At 39.8% G+C, this 6,000-nt stretch overlaps 1 long non-coding RNA gene across 1 annotated transcript; it reads right to left on the bottom strand.

Moving 5' to 3' along the window:
- Positions 1–394: 394 nt before the first annotated feature.
- Positions 395–5,570, bottom strand: LOC146742717 (uncharacterized). The gene is made up of 4 exons (XR_014929847.1): positions 5,074–5,570; positions 4,730–4,831; positions 4,304–4,449; positions 395–991 (listed from the first exon to the last, which is right to left on the bottom strand). It is a non-coding gene; the product is annotated as an uncharacterized LOC146742717 (long non-coding RNA).
- Positions 5,571–6,000: the final 430 nt, after the last annotated feature.

Raw genomic sequence — 6,000 nt, forward strand, 5'->3', positions numbered from 1 at the left:
CCGCCCTTTATAAAAAACGATGTGCTCGAGCGTGAACTTTCTCTCTATGGTAAAGTGGTTTCACGCATACGCCTGATTCCCCTTGGCTGCAAAAGTCCAGAATTGAGACATGTCAAGTCTTTCCGTCGTCAGGTGTACATGTTGTGCGATGAAAAATCAATCAACGGCGTTATAACCATCATCCACGAACAGCGTAACTATCGTGTATACCTGTCGACGGATGAGGTGACATGTCATAAATGTAAACAGAAAGGCCATATTCAAAGAAATTGTCCCGGAAATATCCCTGTACAGGATACTGTTAATGGCGACAATGACAACATTACTGATATGGAAATATCTCCATCTACATCCGCTTCTACAACTGGTAATATTGAAAATGATAAAACTGACACAACTTCTAAACATGATAATAATACAAATGATATAAATGACATAATTGCAAATGATACTGATGAACACACTGATACAATTATAACTGCCGATAATACACACGATGATACTGATGATATAAATACAAATAATGCTCCATTTGAAAAAAACGATATCGACGCTATAAACACTACAAACTTTGGAAACACTAATAACACTGATGAATTGATCACAACTGCGGTTACTGGTGTTAAAGAACATGCAGCTGTTGTCACGCGTGGCATATCTGAATGTCAATTAGATGGCACGCGTACTGATCATTGTGATGATAATGAACCAGGTTCTGTTGTTTCCAGTGATGAACTTTCAAGATCATCTGCTATAGAAATTGGCGAGGAAAGGGTACGAACCCCTTACTCAGTACCCCCTCCCACGGGAGACACACCATCTTCTTCACACCATTTACATCCACCTGATCCAGGTGAATTACACAGTTCTAAAAGTGTGGATGTGTTTGATTCGAAGTCAATTGTGGCGTCCTATGACGGAGACGATAATGAGTCTGTAATGTCAGATATGTCGGACATGAGTGTCGCTTCTTTGGAAGACGTCGGGATGTCTGAAAATGAAAATAAAAAAATGTTATCTAAAGAATCATTGTTGGTTTTTCTAGAAGAGTCTTTTAACTCGAGGAAATTAATCGAGCAGGCGGTTTCTTTCTGTTCCGACCTCCGACTTTTAGTGAGGTCCTTAAACAGTCTTCGTAAGAGTGCCGATTTCCCGAGCAAAGAAAAGATACGCGTACAGCGAATGACAATGCGTATTTCGAAACATGTTAAACGTTCATTAAAATCCAGTGCTGAAGGAGATGGGAATTTAAGATCAAGCATCTTGAGTAAAAAACGAGGCATTTCCTCGCAATCTGTCATTGTTTCAACTGATTGAATTGTATGTTAATTATGAATCAACACTCCATAGATATGCGTTACTGGTTTGGTTGCTTTTTATGTCTTCTAATTATGGCAAACGTAGCTGGAATTACTTGGAATGTACATGGTTGCAGAGATTCTTTAAAACGATACCAGCTGTTTGAATACATTAAAAGTAATTATTCTAAGGATTTTTGTTTTCTTCAGGAAACACACTCTGTTCCGTCTGATGAGCCGAACTGGCGTGTGGTCTGGAGGGCGCCTATATTTTTTTCTCACGAATCAACGAATTCGGCAGGCGTTGCTATACTTTTTAAATCTAATGCAAATATTAAAATTCTGAATGTCAATGATGTAGTCCCGGGTCGGCTTTTGCATATTCATGTCGAAATCGATGGGTTCCCGCTGCACTTGATAAACGTATATGCCCCAACCAATGGGCCGGAACGGTTGGAGTTTTTTAAGGTGTTGAAACATCATTTAAATAATATAAACAATGACCCAGTCGTCGCTGGCGGCGATTTTAATTGTACAATGGATGCGAGTATTGACCGGGTGGACAGCCCAGAGCCACACCTTTCTTCTTCTAGGTTTCTATCACAAATTTTGTTGCGCTTCAAACTTGTTGATGCGTGGCGCCATCACAATCCTACTGTCAGGCAGTATACCTGGAGTAGAAATGAAAGCAAATCACGAATTGATACGTTTTATATATCTAAATCCATCGTATCCAGAATTAAATTATCGTCTATACTGCCTCGTTATGATTTTTCTGATCATTTTCCTGTCGATATCCGTCTGTCTTTTAACTCCATTAATGCACGTAATCCTGTTTGGTGCTTTAATTTAAGCCTCCTGCAGGATGAAGATTTTTGTGAAATATTCACAGATTATTGGTTGAAGTGGCGCAGTGAGAAATCACGCTTCAGTAAAATTCAAATGTGGTGGGACATTGGCAAGCTGAATATTAAAGTACTCACAAAGCAGTACAGTGCCAAGTTGTCCTGTACATACAGGAATAATCAAGCTGGATTACGCAAGGACATTAAAAATATTGAAGACCGCTTAAAGGACGATCCTTCACTAAAAGGGATACTCGAAGAGAAACGAACTTTATTGGAAAATCTAACAAAAACGGAATGTAAGGGTGCTGCCATAAGATCTCGGCATAAAATTTTAAATGAAAACGATGCCCCTACATCCTTTTTCTTTGACTGTGAGAAACAAAGGGGGTCGCGTAAAGTAATGTCACACTTACAGCATCCCGATGGATCGCTGACTGGGTCACAAGCTGAAATGAGGTCAATGGCTAAAGAGTTTTACAGCGATTTGTTTTCTCCCGGTCCGATTTCCATTGAAGCTCAAAATAAATTGCTTTCCGGGTTGCCTCAACTGGACGACGCTATCAGGGAAGATTGTGATGCGCCAATAACGCATGAAAATCTTACCAACGCAGTCAAGTTAATTTCCACCAATAGATCCCCAGGCATAGATGGTATTCCCGGCGAATTTTATAAACATTTTTGGTCGATTTTAGGCTCTGATCTTCACGACGTCATTACTGCCTCAATCGAAGAGGGCCAGATGCCTTTGTCGTGTAGACGGGCTGTTATCACTCTACTGCCAAAAAAAGGTAACAATGGACTACTGAAGAATTGGAGACCTGTAAGCTTACTATGCGCGGATTACAAGATCTTGACCAAAGCGCTTTCTCTAAGATTAAAATCCGTCCTTGGCAGTATAGTTCATATCGATCAAAGCTACTCTATCCCAGGAAGACAAATTTATGACAACATACACTTGATACGTGATGTCATCACGTACGCAAACAGTAAAAACATAACACTAGGAATTGTCTCTCTCGACCAGGAGAAAGCTTTCGATAGAGTTCACCACGGATATTTATTAAAAACGCTACAGGCCTTTGGGTTCGGTAATCGGTTCTGTGACTATATTAAACTTGTCTATTCTAACACTGAAAGTCTGGTCCGCGTCAATAGCGCCCTCACCAGCCCTGTCCAGTTTAATAGGGGTATTCGTCAAGGATGTTCCCTATCAGGGCAACTGTACACGCTAGCTATCGAGCCCCTTTTGCACAAGATCCGAACCCAGAGTGGTATCCGTGGTGTTCAGGTTGATGACTCTCCTGATCGAGGGGTTAAACTTTCTGCTTATGCTGACGATGTCAGTTTCTTTGTCACCAAGAACTCTGATTTTATTAAACTCAGAGAATGGCTATCTTTTTACGAGAATGCCAGTAATTCTCGCATTAACTATACCAAGTCGCAAGGGCTATGGGTAGGTGCCTGGAAAAATAGACCTGATAAGCCACTAAATATAGGCTGGACCTCTGACGGCCTCAAAGTTCTCGGCGTTTTTGTTGGGAATAACACCGCTTTTACGGATCGTAATTGGTCTAATGTCATCGACGAGGTCGAGGCGAAAATAGGTCACTGGTCAAAATATGCACCTGCTCTGTCCTACAGAGGGCGTTCTCTGATTATTAACAATCTTGTTGTATCCAAACTCTTGCACAAACTAATTTGTCTCTCTCCTCCAGATCGAGTAATTAATGCGATTCAAAAAATGTTTGTTGACTTCTTTTGGTTGGGAAGACATTGGATTCCTGCCGAATTGGTGTATTTGCCTCCCAGTGACGGAGGACAGGGATTAGCACACTTGCCAACCCGTATAGCCTCATACCGCGTACAATATGTACAACGGTATTTTTATTTTAACTCAAGTCATCCGTGCTTCTTTTTCGCTGATTACTTTTTAAGACAATTTCAAAATCTGAATTATAATAAACAGTTGTTTATTATTGATATTCCGAAGTCTGATTTTAATGTTCCCAGTTTTTATTGTAGTTTGTTAAAAATTTGGTCTAGCACTACTTTTGTGCGTAAGGACGTACCATCTACTTACCACAGCGTTTGTCTGGAACCGTTATTTTATAATAAACTCATTTTACATCCTTTAAGACAGACATCTCTCAAACTTACTCATTTTATTGAATCCGGTGTGACTAGGATTGGCGATTTATTGACTGATGGAAAATGGCTGTCAGTTCAATCGTTACATCCACGCATTAGTATATACTCAGCACGCCTGCTAGGTATCGCTCTAGATATTGTTCACAATGCTATCCCTACGAGTATGAAAGATATTGTAAATAATGAAAACACCACAGATTCCACAAATATTACACATCCAAGATATTCGCTTGAATTATTGTATAAAGATGATGATAATGATATTTTGCTCAATTGTCCCTTGTACACACTAAAGAAAGGTAGCATTTACAACTTTCTGGTGTCGGTTAACAAACTCTCCAAGGACGCCACACAGGCAGGCACTGTGTGGTGTGACTTGCTATCGATTGATACTCAGAAACCGAATTTTATGGATTGTTACCTCCATCCACTCACCAAAAAAGATGGCGACCTCCAGTGGCGTCTTCTTCATGGCGCCTACCCCACTGGAGGTTTCTTATTCAAGTCTGGGCTGAGGGAATCGGACACTTGTGTTTTCTGCAAAGAAAAAGATGACTTAATGCACGTATTCATAGAGTGCACCAGGCTGGGTCCGTTGTTTGTAACTTTTAATAAAGTTATTCACAATCTGTTAGACATTGGGTCCATCCCACTGTCCCATTACTTACTTGGACCACCTAGGAAGAAACCATTAGTGCTTCACAAATTGCTGGTGTTCATCATCACATCGGTAAAAGCTTCAATACACATTACCCGGATAAAGAAAATGAAGAACTTACCTGGTACTGATGTCACCCATTGCTTCAAAGCACGACTGAAATCAAGATTACGGGATGAATACAACTACCACAAGCTGACTGGTACTATGGCAGCCTTCATCCAACGGTGGTGCATCAACGACGCAGTAGCATCGGTCATCGGCGAAGACCTCGTCCATCCAGATTATATTATGTAAATAATAAATTGAACTATTTTTATAATAAAATGAACACTTTGATTTTATTCTCAAGATTATTTTACTGTTTCTGTTTGTACATATTCGACTATAATTTGTACTGTATCCGATATTGTTTTATACCTACCTGTACAATTACTTTATATTTCGTTGCATTATCATGTGTAATTAATTTTCATCGTTTTATATTCAAACATATTATATTGTGTACTTTTCTGTACTGTATCACTTGTATTCGCCTTTGATTTATACTTACCGCTATATGTCCAATTCTTGTATTTAAACAGTGATTGTTAACTGATTTTTTTTATTACTCGAGAATAAAAGATTCAAATGTATGTATGTATGTATGTATGTAAATTAGCATACACACGCTTGTCTCGGAGCTCCTGATTTTCGAGCGAATTTCACCTGTCAAAGACTTTTGTGAGTACTTTTTGTGGTTTAATTTGTTTTATAAACGTTTCCTGCCTTCATTTATTGTGGTATTTTGGTTTTCTGGCAAAAATCTGCCGTGCTTTTCTCAGTTTTTATTTTCCGCTTTCAGTTTGACTGACGTGGCGGTGCAGCCAAGATGGCGGCCCCCACAAGTCAACAACGTGGCAATCCATTTGCGGGTTTGACCCGCAAACATGGCATTAAATGCGAATCCATCGATGGTGTTGGCATCGAAAGTTACGTTCGTGCGATTTCTGAGGTAATCGATTCAAAAAATATTGTGGCTGCTTCCAGGGTTAGTGGAAGCGTGATT

This window comes from Saccoglossus kowalevskii, chromosome 6, assembly GCF_978046115.1.
Source record: "Saccoglossus kowalevskii chromosome 6, keSacKowa6.1, whole genome shotgun sequence".
NCBI lineage: Eukaryota > Metazoa > Hemichordata > Enteropneusta > Harrimaniidae > Saccoglossus > Saccoglossus kowalevskii.